Source organism: Chiroxiphia lanceolata, chromosome 3 (assembly GCF_009829145.1).
Source record: "Chiroxiphia lanceolata isolate bChiLan1 chromosome 3, bChiLan1.pri, whole genome shotgun sequence".
NCBI lineage: Eukaryota > Metazoa > Chordata > Aves > Passeriformes > Pipridae > Chiroxiphia > Chiroxiphia lanceolata.
The window spans coordinates 1,860,410-1,876,445 of record NC_045639.1 but is presented as its reverse complement, the minus strand read 5'-3'; the positions used below and the strand labels follow the sequence as shown (position 1 = coordinate 1,876,445).

At 46.1% G+C, this 16,036-nt stretch overlaps 1 long non-coding RNA gene across 1 annotated transcript in view; it reads right to left on the bottom strand.

Annotated features, from left to right (window-relative positions):
- Positions 1–637: 637 nt before the first annotated feature.
- Positions 638–16,036, bottom strand: part of LOC116784555 — a 40,773-nt gene continuing 25,374 nt past the window's right edge. Inside the window, exon 4 of the long non-coding RNA XR_004356133.1 lies at positions 638–691. This is a non-coding gene — a long non-coding RNA (uncharacterized LOC116784555). The remainder of the gene's footprint in view (positions 692–16,036) is intronic.

Sequence of the window (16,036 nt, the reverse complement as noted above, 5' to 3'; positions counted from 1 at the left end):
AAGCAAAGGCCGGTGCACTGTCACTGCTGCAGCCCTGCACAGGAACGGGGCTCTCTGGGCTCAGAGGCTTCCCGGGGCAAACTAACTCCAAACACTGATTAGCAGTGCTACAATTAGGGAAAGGTGACTGAAATGATCGTGTTTGCAACACAGAACATTGTCCTAATGCTTCACGTGCACCAACAAATGTTTGTTTCTGTTCTCTTTGCAAATCCCCGTTTGAAAATGCACTGGGGAGTGTTCTCCTGGTGAAAACCCACAGCTCCATTAATAGAAGTTGACACGTAAAAATACTGGAGGGGGGAAAAAAAAAAACCTTATCTAGCATTTAAAAAGATTTTAATCTGATGTTTAGTGCAGCTCATTTCCTTCACATGCTTTCAGCTTTTCTTAGGAGAAACACACAGTCAGCTCGCTCCCACTAACACTAATGTGAGCTTATCAGTAATACTAATCAAAGTATTCCTGTTAACATCTTCTTAGCATTTTAAACACTTGTTCTCTGGGACAAGGCCGAAAAAAGGAAGTTGGTGTATGACTTTGTTTCAACAAATGCGTTATTTTTAATTCACTTTCAATACCAGGAAATATTCACGTGCAGCTGTGTGTTAACGTGTCTTCAAACGAACACTCTGAAGTGCCTCATTCCTCTAAAAGCAGCAGGGGGATTTAAAGTTGTACAGGGACACACCTCGAGAAACACACCGAAAACTTTCTGAGGTGAGGGAAAGTAATTTGTGCCAGGAACAAGGAACTGTCCCAGAGTGTGCTGGGTTGAAACGCTTTACCGTGCTCTAAGAACGGGGATACTGCGGATCAGCAACAGCCACATTTTTGATGTGTCCCCAAATTCTGCCTCTGTGTGGCCAAGGAAGCAGCAGTATTTGTTAGAAACTGCTGAACTCCTCGTGCCAAGGTGCAGCACTGTCAGCTCCAACCAAAGCAGCTCCCACGGGAATGAGCAGCCCCGGATCCTGCCCAACACCAACCGGAGCAGAGCAGGGAATTTAACAGAGATCCGAAGGGAAAATGCCCCTGGTTACTGGCACATAACCCCCAAACCCTGGTGGAGCAGTGCCCTCCTGCCCAGCTGCAGAGCTGGCAGTTCCCATCTGCAAGTACTGGAAGTGCATTTATTCCCTGCTCCCGTTTCCCACCCTCACAGGGCACAACAGCTCCCGGGTTCCTTTATCTCCTGCAAACCACCCCAGCCCTGTCAGCACTCCTGAATTTGTAAAGAGGAGCCTCTCCCTGCCTCCTTTATTCCACCTGAAATTTTCTGACCCCAGATCTCCAGATAGAGCAACTCCCATGGATTAACCAGTTCTCTAGCAGTCACCTAATAAAACACTATTAATTGTAATAGATTTTTGTTTCTTCTCCCGACGATATTTCCATGGCAACATTTTCCAGCCCTATTGTGGAGGGTGTTCCTCATTCCCAGAGCAGGTTAACCACAGGGCAGGGAGGGCAGGCTGTTGGTCAGCCTTTATTTTCTCTGGTCCTTCAGCAGAGGTTAGTTGAGGTCAGCAGGAGCCAAAGGGTAATTACTTTTCCCCACCAGGGTTAAAGTCACACAGATTGTCACTGAGACAACTGTGGGGGTGACCTTCAGCTTTTTATGTTCCATCTCCTTTTCTTTCATGTTAATAAGGGAGCAGGCAGGGGATGGGCCCTGGGAGCTCCACACTGTGAGTTCTGCTCCTCAATATTAGTGCCATTTTTAACAAAGGTTGCACAGTGGTTAAGTGTGAAAGTCACCAACAGCCAAACAGGGCCTACTCTGGGATCTCTCAATTAATTGAAACAATATTCCAACTCAAATTTTTAGGAGAGCCAACACCCCCATGTTCTGTTTCATTTGCCTCCAGCCCATCACTAATGTAATTTTCTTCACTCAAAAGAATGATTTGGGATCGCAGGTTTTAACCAGGGAGGATTTTACTGCTCAGTCTCTCAGGCCTGGCTCCTTCTTTAGGCTTCCCATGGAATAGCCAGAGTGTCAGGAGCAAGCTGGGATGGAGGAGAGAGAAACCCTGGCCTGAACTGCAGAGAAAGCCAGGGAGATGATGTGGATAAATGAGGGGTTTCCATGGATTTGGGGAAGAGAAGTGGGCTGGCAGCACAGCAGTGTCTCCAGCATGACAAGCTCTATAAGGTGGGAGTGCACTCAGACTGTGAACCTGCCTGAACTAGGAGCCAGCCCCTAAAATCCCAGTGTGGGACAGGAAGGGAAGGTCCAAGAGTGGCTGTGCCCTCTGGTTTACCCCAGGCTGCTGGGCTGTGTCCAGGGACAGGTGCCACCCAGAGCACCAGAGTCAGCATGGCCTGGCTCTCAGCCCCTGCTCCGGCTCCTCTCCCTGCTTCAAACCCAACGTCCCCAGGGGCTGGGGGACCACCGAGCCCATTACTAAAATTAACAGTGTTATCTTTGCTTTTTGTGGTACCCTAAAGTAAATATTGCAATAGTAACAGTCAGTAATGCAATGCAAGGGGGGAAAGAAGGGAGGGTTTATCTTCCTCAGCCTTAGCTCCAGCTTTGTATCTTCTGGCTACTCCCCTCAAGCTCAAGCATTGACAAAATAAAATAAAATAAATAACTAAATAAAGGATCAGGTCCTGCTCATTAAAATCTCCATTACAAATCAGGGAAGTGCAGCTCAGCTCGCTGATTGATGGGTTACTCCGTGAGCTCAGCAGAAGTTATAAATAATCCCCGTGCTGATAGAGGACAAACAGCAGGTTTGGTGATCAATCAGTTCAAATGGGGCTAAATGGAACAATAATGCAGCATTTCTGCTGGGCTGGATTGCACTGTATGTAAATTATTGAGCACTTGCTGTCCCACCATCACATCAAACACGTGGCAGACAAACAGGTGAGCAGCAACCAGGATTATCAGAGTCCTTCCCTTTCCCACGTGCAGCAACTGCTGCCTCCAAAGTTCAGATATCACTTCCCAAAGAGAAATCCTGTTAACCAGCACTACAGACAACTCCATCAAGGTCAGGAGAAATGTGTTACAGGGACTATGCTCCAGATACAGGAACCCCAGAGCTAAAATTCCATATATAACTTCCATCTGTAAGAGGTGGAGGAGAATCAAACATGCTCTGCTAAGAAAAGCTGTGTTTTCATCACAGAATCCCAGAACGGTTTGGGCTGGAAGGGACCTTAAAGATCATCTCATTCCACCATCCCACGTTGCTCCAAGCCCTGTCTGACCTGGCCTTGGACACTTGCAGGGATGGGGTATCCAAAGCTTTCCTGGGTAACCTGTTCCAGGGCCTCCCCACTCTCATTGTAAAGAGGTTTTCAGTTCAGAATCACTGAAATGCTTCTCCTTCTCCTGCCCCTCTCATTCCCATCATTCCCTGCACTCTGGAAAGGAGCAGCAGGTCTTTTTTTCCTGAGAGGAAATTAGGAATTTTCAACTTTTTGTGATCCATATTTTCTGAACTTCACAAATTTTCTCTCTCCCTCAAGCTACCCCAGCTGTTCCTAATTCCTTTCCTTCCCAATCTTCCTCTTGGGTTCCTTTGGTTGTTTTATAACGAGCAGAGGCTGAAAAAAAGACTCTGAAAACGTTGAAACTGTGCTCTCATCTCTGCCCTGGTCACTCTGTGTTTGTGCCCACGTAGCTCCAAAATCACACAAGGTTTAAAAGTGAAGAGAACAACTGGAAACCCCAAATATTGAAGCTGTTTCCTGAGGATTTCCCCCATTTTTCTTATCATCTCCCTTTCCCATTGCTTCCCTCAGGTGTGTTTTCTCTGTCACAAATTCTCTACTCAGCTACTATTAGTAGGAATAATGCCCTTGTTTTGAAGAGTGTAGAACAGGCTCTCTGGAAACTAAAAAAAAAATAAATAAATAAAAAAGCTTGAAGCTGCTTCTCCAAACTGGGACTCAAAATATCAACTGGCCATGTACAGGTAGAAGCCTCAAGTGAACTGCTCTGACTTTTTATTAGCACCAGCTGTCTCCCAGATCACTCTCCACTTCTCCTAAAGAATTAAATATATTGTCTACAACAAATACTGCTGTGTTAGTCACATGGAAATAACTATATTCCAGCCGTGGTGTGGAGCTGGTGCTTTAACTCTGGGCCTTTAAAAAGCACCATTAATGGTGCTCAAAGCAAAAGACACATTTTATAACAGAATATGATCAGAAAAAGGTGACAAGTCCCCATGATCTCAGAAATACACCATCTTCCCTAATAATTTCCCATTTATAGTAAGTGTTTACTTACTGTGCACATAGCGAGTATTTCCCAGTAAATATTTATAACCTGCCTCGGGAATGAGAACTTCAATCCCTGACTATCACAAGCTTGGGCCTGACTGAAAGGATCCTTGATCCTGCACTTCCTCAGGGCTGGCTTTGGCTATTCCTGGCATTGTTTGGGCAGAACATGGATCACAGAGCTCTGGGAAGCCCCTGACACACAGGGAGTCACAGGATACACCACTGCCCCCTCATTCCCACCTCATTCCTTGTAGGTCTGTCCCACAAACAGGATGAGACCCGTAATGTCACAGCCTGGGCAACTCTCTCTGCCACCAGGCAGAGGAGGCAGACAAGTCCTTCCTTGCACACCATGACCCTCCACATTTTGATTTCCTGTCAGCTTTTAAAGCCCAGCTAATTAGCAGATTCACTGGTCCTCAGATTCCCGACTTTCACAGTCTCTAATTAGTGTCTGTGGCAATCTATTCCCTAAATGAGTTGTGATATTCCACTTGTATGTTAAAAGAGAGCCCCCATCAGAGTTAGTTACCCCACAGTGAATCCCTTCAGTTCTCAGGGCGGCCACTAAACTGGAAAATGTTCAAATGAAGGAAGGTGGAAGGGAAAAAAACCCAACAGGTTGAATATTAACTCCAATATTCCTTTCCAAAATTATGCCTCAGATTAGGAGCCTTAGTTGGGAAGCTGTGTTACTTCCAGATAGGGCTGAAGGTCTGCACACGAGATAGGCCCAGCCTGGCCCAGCCCAGCTGCTCCCAGGACAGGCTTGGCAGGACAGTTGCCCTCTGCTCCCTCCTGCACTGCAGCAGCTGCCCGGCCTGTCCAGCAGAGCACACCGAGAGGTAAGAGATGACTGAACATTATCCCTGCATTTAGAGAAGTTCTGTCCAGGGGGAGATTGGAGTATGGAGTGTAGGATGGGGGAGGAGTGGGGGAGGCTTTTCTGGACCCACCAGGTCCAGGGCTGTTCAACCCCCCCAAAAGCTGCTCTGATGTCCAGCACACCATCTCTGGGGCTGCTCAATAAGCAATGCTGGAAAACCAACAGCAGCCTCGAGTATCTGGTTTGGGGAAAAAAAATAAAAGGTTTTGCCTACTCTTTGAGCTCAGCCTGAAGAGCAGAGATAATGAAACCACTCATACCAACAGCTTGTGCAGGGTGATGTTCTTTAGCAACACTAATTTCAGCACCAGATCATAGCTGTTGTTTGCCCCCAGCTCCATCCAGTGCAGTAGGAACGCTGAGCTTCATTTCAGATTTCCAATGTTAAGACCAAGGAACAAAGTTTGATTCTCCTCATACCCTTTAGTGCACTATAAAAACTTCTTTCCATCTCGTGCAGAGTTGCATCATCTGATGCAGCCCAGGCACAGCACCACTACTGCTGATAGCAGGAATTTCAGAGTGTAACAGCAGAAAGCAGAAAGCCTTTACTGCCTGCTGCCCAACCTGTAAAAATGGGGTTTTAAAGACACAAAATTCTCTGTATAACCAGTCACAGGCCCAAACTGATGATCCCAAAGACACTAAAATAAGTATTATATTAGAGTTTCTTCTTGCTGCTGTTGTTGGCAGAATATTCTGCTGCAATCAGTCATGTTAGGCAAGACTTGCCCCGACACCCACCACCAATCATTTGGTCAGACAATTATTTTAGGAAAGCAAATGAGCGGGGTGCAAAAGCATAATTTTTCCTCAAGCAAACTGAACTTCAGAAAAGCACAAAAAGACTTTGAAACTTTTCACCTGTCCCTTTTTATTCATTACTAAGATAGATAGATAGATAGATAGATAGATATAACTATAGTTGCTCTCCTTGCCCACCAAAATGGAGGACTCAGAAAATCAGTTACGACCTTCACTAAGATCCCAAAAAGTTCTTATCCCTGAAGGAACATTCCACAGAGCTGGAAAGCACCCTTCCTCTTTTAGTGTCCATCAGATTTCTCTCAGGTTTTACAGGCCAGATTTCCAAAGCAACGTTTCCTATGTGCAGGACCAAAGGATTATGTGGAATGTTTTGTAACCAAAGCTTCCCCTGCTCCTTTGGGTTTTTTGTTGCCAGGCTGTGCCCTGGCAGCAGACAAAGAGTTAATGTCAAACCCCATCTTCTGATACCCCGATTGCCTTTCCCCACCCATTGTTTTCAAACTTCTTTTCAATGGTCACAAATTTTCTGCCTCAATAAACTCGCAGCAGAAAAGAGAACTGGAGCAAACAGAAAAAAAAAAAAACAACAGCTAAATAAACCCAAACTTTGCCAATATATTGGCAATATAGAGACATAATAATAAACCCACAAATTTCTGGTATTTATTGTGAAAGTGATGTAATATAAATATGTAAGTTTTGCTCCTTGAAGCAAAATTATGTAAAGGTAGCAACGTTCTGAACAATATCATAAGCCTGGCAAATTTAGCTTTGGGTGATTTGATACTCAGAGTGGAACAGAAATTAGTCCAACTCTTTGGGAAGTATTTATAACTGTTTAAAAATAAATTCAAACATTATCTTCAAAATTAATTCTTTTTAAAATAATGCTCCTCATGTCCCAGCTTCCCCTGAGCTGAAATTTGGACAACTCCTCCTCTAAGTGGTATTTGTGGCTCATTTCCACTTTCTGCTTTGCTCACTCTCATATTCCTCTATTCCTACAAAAACCAGGAGCAGTGCATTTCAGCCCTGCTTATCTATCGATTCAGTTACACTTGGATTGATCTCAAATTGTTTCGAGCAACTGTTGTGCGCCCCAAACAGCCCGCGAAGCACAGGAACCAGATCAATAGATTTCAAGTGAAATAATTGTTTTCCTTTGTAAGCCCCCATTACTCCCTGAATGCAGAACTGTTGGATTGACCTCCAGGAAAGCAGCAGATGTGAATAAGCCAAGCACCGCGGGCCTTATCGCTTAAAGGGAGGCCTTGGAAGTGCCGGGGAAGTGCAGGGAACGTGCTGGGGAGCGGTGGGAAAGGCACAGCTGGAAAAGCTGCGACCCCGCGTTTGACTCTGATAACTGGGAGCGGGGGAAAGAACAGACTTTGGGAGTTAGTCACTCATGAACACACACCCGAATATCTCACTAGTGAAGGAAATAACCCCCTTAAGGGACTGGTTTTAATTACACAGTATTTGTATCAGCGAGGTTTTTGCCCAGTTTTGTGAATTTTCACCCAGTTCTCCCACTGAATTCATTTTTTCCCAGTTCCTTCCTAAGCGATGTTAAGGCTTTGTGAGTGATTTCCATCTTCAGGCACATAACCCAGTGCAGCAGCTTTTGTAAGGAGGTCTGGGCCGGCTCCCTGCTCACGTTAGACCCGATGTGAGCTTTACTCTTTTACGAGCACAATTAACTGCAAACGCCTCGCCATAAACACTCCGAAAGGTCAAAGGCATTGCAACAATTTTGCTAAAGAGATAAATGGTCAAATAAAACATCGAATTGTTAATTCCCAGGTGACAAAAAGCTGCGGGAGTCAGATCAATAAGGAGACAGGCAGAAGGAGCTGTGGGATAAAGGGCGGGTCAACCTTGGAGCGTTAATAACTCGCTCCTGTTATTAAGGACAATTTCAGGCTGTTGGAAGGGGACCCTCTAAAGATTAAACTATTCAAGTTCGTGGCCCTTTCCAGAGCAAATCACGAGATTAAAAAAGTTATATGCAAATAAAATTATCTCGGCGTTATTTAATTAAGAGCATTTACAAGTAAAAGAGAGGCTTTCCCCAAAGAGGACTAAGCAGCTCATGGAAGAGAAAGCACAAAATGTGGTTAAATTCTAGCACAAGTTAGTAACTCCCGACCTGCAGTGAAAAACCTCTGCCAGGATCCACGGGAAGGAACTGAGGAACTCCAAGTGTTCCAAAGCATTATTGCAGGGGTGTAAAATACAGACAGCAATGCCTATAAACGATGCCGCTGGACATTTAAAAGGTCAGGGATTTTCCTTCTGCCAGATCGGATGCTGGCAATTTGCATAAGGCTGAAAGCCAAGTATCAGTGTAAATTCCCGCAGTCATATGCAAATGTAACCACCCCACACCTCCGACAGCAATTCTCTGTCATCCAGCGCGAAAAATGCTGAGGAAGTGCCTAATTCTACAATAAAGCACTAGAGCAAGGGATAAACATCTATTCCCCGTGCTTTACAAATGCCAGGGAAACATATTTCCCTCTGACAGCAAATTACAACGTTCTGTGAACTACTCATTAAGTAATTTCTACAAATGAAGACAAACTCTCCTTTTCTAGTGCACTTCAGAAATGTGCATATTTATGCAGAAATCGGGTCAGCTCTGAGGTGCAATTTTATCTCTAAAAAGAGGAAGTGTATTTTTCCAGAAAATATATTTTCCCTTTGTATCATCTGAAGCCATCACCTGATACCCACAGCACGAGGCCTCAGGGCTCACTCACTTAATGGCAGTTCTGCCCCCAAAATTAATGGCTCTGGGATCAGGATGGACTTGAGGTTTCCTGCAGTATTAAAAATTTAAAGAGAAGCCTAAGAGACTTTCACAATTCTAATATAACAGTAATAAATAATAACCACTAAACGGGTCTGTGTCAAAACAATCATTTGAGCCAATAAGTTTCTGGAGCAAAAGGGTGTAAAAGTTTCCTCATGCGACAAAGGAGAGAATAAATTGGTACTAAACCCACATATATTTGCCCATTTTTAGTCAGTTCAATAATGTTAGACACGATAGTATTTGTATCACCTGAGATACAACAGGAAATAAAAACACCCTTTTTCCCAACACAAGCCACTGCAGCCCGATGGGACATAAAAGTAAATGCCACTTCCTAAACACCCATAAAATACCAGGTATCCCAGGGACTGCTACACAGGTTTAAAGGCTTCAGACTGCTCCCAAAAATTCTTACAAATGGAATAATGTGAATATTCCCACAGCCCAGGAGCTTAACCAGGAAAGCTGTGCTGCCTCACACACGGAGCCTGGAACGCTGAAGGGTAACTAATTCTCGAGCAGTTTTATTAATTCCATCCAAAGAATGTGATTTGCCCTCATAACTGTGGTGTTTTCAAGAGGAGAGAGACAACTGCTGTGAGAGTGCCCATGTGATGCCCTGCCAGCCTTCCCTGGGCCATTAAGAGGCCCCTGTGCCTCTCCTGGGACCCCGGTGGCAGCACATCCAGACAGCCCAGCCCAGCAGGAGTGGGCACAGAACAGGTGCTCCGGCTTATTGTGGCTCCAGAGCCTGTGGAGAGGGGAAAACTGGGCCTGTGCTCCCCCCTCAGAAAGAGGGATGTACCTGGGAGGGGTCCTTCCCTCTCCCAACAGCCCGGACAGGGATCCTGCCCCGGGCTGGGCTCGCTCCCAGCCCAACACTAGAGAGGCTCCTTCTGGCAGAGACGTGTCCCAGAGCACTGCTGGGGGGAGACTCAGCCCAGCACACAGGGCACTGAATCCAAGAGCTCCTGGCAAAAAGAACCACGGGAATGTAGAGGTTGTTCAGGGAGTGACTGAAGAGCATAAGAGGCCACAGAACCACCCTGTAACACGAGGGGAAACACACCCTTCACGCTGCAGAAATACAGGTTAATGGTGAGAGAGCAATTAAACCATGAGCTTTGCTGGCCATGGTTGCTGTGTCTGCCCCTGCTCTCCCCTCCTGGGGGCCCTGCCTGCTCAGCCTGAAGCTTCCCCCCAGCAGTGTCCCCCCGGCACCAGGGACAGGGGGGCTCAGCTCTGCTTTGTCCTCGCCTGTTACCACAACAAATGGATGCAGGGAGGATGACAACAGAATCTATAAAAACATGTGCTTCACACACACAGCCACACCAGCCTCCTGACACTGGGCAAGTCACAACATCACCTTTTGTTCAAACCATAATCCAAATCCAAAGACAATGACAGCTACAGGTACAGCTGCCCCCAGAGAAGCCCTTAGAGTTACTTCTTTATTTAAACTCCTTCTGGCACACACCACAACAGGCTTTTGTGACTACCTGCTTGTGCCCAAAAGGTACAGTTTAATGTCTCTTATCACTAGAAAAGTGAACACCAAGTTCTGAATCAAAATGATCCTCTCCCCACCTATGTCACCAGTCCAAGAGCTGGACAGTGTATTAAGCAAAATTGCCTGAGTATAAAGCTACAAGGAGACCAGACTCAGTCATTGAAATCACACTGCTGACCTTTTATAATGGCAAGATAGAATAATAGAGCTTTTTCAATCTATACTCACAGTCAGCCACAGATCTCTTCTGCTAAATAAACACAAATTGAAATAACGTGATGCAAGTCCATAGAGACAGAACAACATGACACAGTAAAAGGAGACCTACAAGTGCTGCTTAAGATAATTAAGAGTTCCTGCTTTGTAAAATTCAGACCCTGAAGCAGTTTTCTACTCCCTTCTCCTAAGTATTAGTGCTGCCTGTGGTTCTTGGGGAGTCTGTGCAGGTAGGGGGGGATGCTGGCTGCACCTTGCAGAGCCACGCAGGCTCTGCAGGCACATCTTCCCACCCAGCCCTGGAAAATCAGACTCTGCTTTTGTCCTGTTCTCATTTGCACGTGTCTGTAACGACCCACCAACCCTGTGTTGTGGGGAATTGTCAGTAACATGTTAAGGGCAAACCCTCGTTTGTGTCTCTGAAGTCGCAGCAAACTTTGGCAGAGTTCAGGACGGGCGCCACTTCAGGGCTGAACATAAACTAATGAGACATAAAAATGTCCCCTTGCCGATTCTTTCCCAATGCAGCAGGGGGGCATTTCTTCTCTGCCAGCTCCTCTTATTAAATGTCCATCAATGGGAAATTTGGAATATCCTTTCAGAGTGTTTGTTTAGGAAAATCCTCTGAAGGGTGCATCACTTCAAAACTCCTGCTATCGCCACGGTTCATATAACTTCGTTTTTCAAAGTCACCTGCTTGGTTTGGGGTTTCAGATTTTCTCCCCACTTCCCAAGGCATGTTTTTTTAACATGTACTTGTTTTTAAAATCTTTAGGAACACAGAATAATCTGTCCTCCTGCCCAGCGCCTCCTGAGTTTTTTTGCAAACAGCAGGATTTCTTTAATGCTTCTGATTGAATTTCCCTACTTTCCCATTTAAGTGCAGAAAAGCAACTTCTATTCCTCGCCCCTCTCAGCAGATTGTAGTAAAAGAGGAGAGAGGGGGAGAAAAAAAAACCCACTAAAGCTCTGACAGATGGTACCCAGCGTTTGACTCACGCTGGGCTCAGCAGGACCTATAGTTTAGAAGGTTAGGACTGTCAAAAAGACTCTGCTTATCAAGTGAATAACAAAGTGTGGACTGCCAGGCTGTTTCCTATAGAAAACTTGTCTTTTCCTTGTAATTCTCCTCTATCTCTGCGGTGCTTCCGAAAGTTTGGAGGAGCAGATGCTTCCCTATTTAAAGCGGAGCAGCCGGCGGCACAGTAGGCCTGACCTGAGGAAGTTGTGCCCCCGTGCCGGTGTCAGCGCCGCTCTGGGGACCTCGGGGGGGGACCTGAGAGCAAGGACAGAACTCCCTTCCTCTCCATTTCGCCTTCTTTTCCTCTCAGAGCACTGAGGAAGCGCTGGTGGGGAAGTGTGAGCAAAGGCAGAGGGCCTGGGCATGAAGCAGCGTTCACCAGGCTCTGCTTTTTAAGTCATTTCCAGGCTCACGTCAGTCAGCACAGAAGTGTCCAAAGTGGCTACAAATGTCAGTGAGCAGAGTGAAAACCGTCCTGAAGTCTGGAGAGATACAGCCCAAAGGTGAACATCCTGCAGCCATGTTTTCTGGTGAGTCTGGGCTTTTAAATTCGGGGTGGAGGAGCTTGGTAAATGGACTGTTACTGCTGTTATTAATCATTGCTACAGCCCTGTAAATACTCCTAATGCTTTTTTCCCCAAAAATACTGTCAGTTCATTTGTTAAACAAGAGCATTGGTTTAGTCATAAAGTAAATTGGTACCAACAGTTAGCAGCTGCTCTTCAGCAGTCAGAATTAATGAGATAGTAATTATACAGCAAAATACAATCTTTTTATTGTCAGCACTTGAGCCTCTGTCATTGCCTCGTTTGCTTTTTAGTCAGAGCTATGAAAAATGAAATGACTTAACTGAGTTCTGAAGTTTACATAATATAATTAATTCAATGTGGGTTCATTTCTGTGTCTGGAGTCAAAGTTGCCTTGTAAAAGACTTAAAACTGGTTTGGTATAAAGAGGGAAGGGGAGGAATCAGTCCTGGTTTGCAGCGAAGCAGTGGTGTGACTGCACGCAGATGATTAGTTTGGGTTTCTCTGCTGCCAGAAAACCTCCAGCAGAACAAGCAAGTGGTCAAAAAATTCCTCACCGTAATTATTTATTAATTGACATCACAGTGATCTTAAGGCAAAGCCACAACCAGTGTGATGCTCCCGATGGACACAGCTCAGGGTGTGCAGGAGACAGGCTGTGCTTCAGAGTGGTCTTACCTGGCCTGTGTATTCAAAACTGGCTTTGAGTGAGGCAATGAACAATGGGGACAATTCTTTCACTCCTCATCCAAATTCTGGCCTGAAATGTGGCTGATTTATTGAAGTGCTAGTTCACTTAAGGCTGTTCCCCTTCACAGAAGGGAGGGAGGACTGGGCTGAGTGTACAACCTGTTGCTTTTCTCCCCGCCTTCTCTTGCCTCAGACCAATTTCCATTCCCCAATTCAAACAGTAACTGCCCAGGCAGAGAGCATGGCAGGAAAGCTGTCTGCCCAAAAATTCAGTTGGATTTAGCTGTCACCCCATCAGCCACGAGCCCAGGTGCTGCAGTCATCAAGCACTGCAGTCCTGGCACATGTGTGAGAGATGAGCAGTGTCCTCACCCAGCACCGCAGGGCACAGGGATGGATCCTGGCAGGAGGGGTCACTCCCACCCCCGTGTTGGGCACACACAGAGGGGGCTTTGCCAGCCAGGGCTTGGGGCAGGGACACACTGCCCAGCCTGTGGTCACTCACCAGGCTGACCGCTGGGTTGAATCCCTTGGATGCATCCCTGGGTTAGTGAGGAGGGATCCCGCTGTCACGAGGTGCCCCCAAAGAACACCGAGCAGCCCGCATGAAAGCAGAGTCTGCAGCAAGGCTGGGATGTGGGACTGAGGGAGGATGTGGGGCTGAGGGAGGATAAGCAGAGGCACTTTCATGGACAGACACAGGAGGGAACCTGCATTAAGTCTCCACATAAAACAAGAGCTCACAACCAAGTCATGCTGGTGACTGATCTATACAGGAATGCCCAGATTTCTCTGAAAAAATCCATTACCAACTGGAAAATCAGTGTTTTAATAGAGAACCACAAACACTGTAAGCCTTATAAAATGCACAGGCGTATCCACAGTTGCATCACAGCAACCATGTGACTTATTTGCTGCCTTCTGATCCAGTCACCAGTAGCTCTAACTCTTCACTGCTGTGGATCTGTTGCAAATCTTTGGGAAAAGCTCAGCTGTGAGCAGCAGAAACGTTGTCCTCCCTCTCTCCACATGTACCTGGGACAGGGCCCAGGCCCAGAGGTATCTAAACTACAGATAAGGTATGTGCTCAGGAACAAAGGGAGCAGATGGGCCGGCCCAGGAACACCTACCACAGCCCTACCTTCCAGAAAACTCCAGCTCCAAAGTGTGCCATTCAATGAATTCCACGAAGGAAGGCCCTCAATACTTGCATTCCTCTCCAGATACCAGAAAAATAAATTCATTATTAACCATGATCCTGAGGGCTTGAACCTGCCACTGGGTTGAGAGTTAATGTCATTAAAATCAGAACAGTTCCTTGTCCAGGCTTGGGGAGCTTTGTTTCATGCCCAGTTTAGAGCACACTGTAAAATATCAGGTTACACAGTCAGTACCTTCCTCAAAACAAGACTTCACACTGCCAACACCACAGAGTAGCTTCAGAATGTCTCAGGAAAAGGAGAGAGTCAGATGTGACCACAACTCACTTTTCAGGGAGATGAAGCCTTTGATTCCAAGCTTCCCAGCACGTCATTTAGGCATTATTTTTATTTATATTTTTATTTATGCCTCAGTCCAAGTAAACACACAAACAGCTTCTATAAATTTTATCAAGCAGACAGGAGAGGGAGCTCTCCCTTCATCCCACTCCATTAGGGATGGATTTCGCTGAACTTATTAAAATCTAACCCCATTTTTATTCTGTGTCACATGTTACTTGTCACTCTTTTGTCCTGGGACTGTCTCCTCTTAACAAACGACTCTGTAACACGAAACATTCCTGTGGAACCACCTAACAATTTCTTTTTCTTAATAAATGCAATACATGCATTTTGCAAGCCATTTTTGATTTTGGTCTAGCAGAAAAACGAGGATGTAATTCCTACTGACGAAATTCTGCTTCTCTCCTTACTGATGCACATACAAATGCACGTGTGTCTGCACTGTAAATATATTTTATGTTTTCCAACTTAAAAATAGCGAGCGAGTTATTTTTTCATTGTCACCATCCTTTCCATATTCATTGATAATTTCGTATTAACCCTGAGATCTATCAGCCTAAGAAATCTGGTAGATCCAAGTGCACTTCTAAGATAAAAATATCAAATATGGTGAAACAAGCCACAGCTCAAATAAACCCAGGACAAAAGAAAGTCACAGTAATTTAATGTCTGCATGTCCTCCCTGGGTTTATTGGGAATCTTATTGGAATATGGTCTTAATCCACGATCTGAAAACAACACTTTGCCAGCAGAAATGCTTGTATCAGCATCTGGATATAATGCTAAAAATCAAACTGGGAGCCACGTCTGTCCCCCAGCAAAGGCTGTATAATGAGATTTACTTAATCCATTTGAACGAAAAAAAAAATGTTTTTGTCCCCCAATTTGTTGCGACATCTGAAAGTTCACGAGGTTGTGACCCCTCTTTAAGAAAGCATCTCCTACCACCTGCAAATACCCCGGGAAAGCTGCTGCAAACAATAAAACACGTGCTAGTTAAGCGTTTCCAGGGCAACAGCTCTGCTCCGGCACTGGGAGGTTTCAGCCCCACGGTGGCTTTGTCTAAAGAAGACACGGCCCAGCTGTTCCCGACCGCCCATTGTTGGAGAGCACTGGGAAACAACAGCCAGGGCACCGCCGCCGGTTGGATCTGCCTCCTTGCCAGAGGTCCCTCGGAGCGAAGCAGCCCCACCACCAGCAGCGTTTTGCAGCATCACCCGGCGTGTAAGAACAGCCAAGACACCCAACCCAACCCTCAGCGGCTCCTCATTAAACACGCACAAATCCGTCAGTGCCCGTGCGCTTTTAGGAGGACGATTTCCCCAGGGCAGCACCCTCGAGCCACGGGCTGGCAAATCCTCATGGGATTCATCGACTGCAACACCACGAAGTCGCAGAGCCCGAGGATGGAGTTATCCTTTGTGCTCAGGGCTGAATCAGCACACAAAGCCCACTTTTTGTTTCTCCCACCCAAGGGGTGCAGCAGCAGACTGGTGTCGTGGCTCATGGCAGGGCTTTGCAGAGAGGCACAACACAGCAGCGAAGTTTTCGGTCCAAGTTTTCCTTCCCCTTCAGAAAGGAACTTGGCTGCCTGCACTCATTAGTCTGTGGACCAGAGTGGATGGTTTCACAGGGGGGTCCTGCAGGTTTGGCCTGGTTGTTTCAAACAGGGAGAGCCCCACCCTCGATCCCAGGCAGCCAGTGCAGAGCCCTCAGGAACAGCAGCAGCACAGAGGTTTCACTCTGCTCTGTAGGAGAGTCTTCCCCTTATATATTACCCATTTGCTCAGGCCAAGATTATCACTGGATACACTAAAAGCTGCATTGAGGTGCTGCTGTGGTGA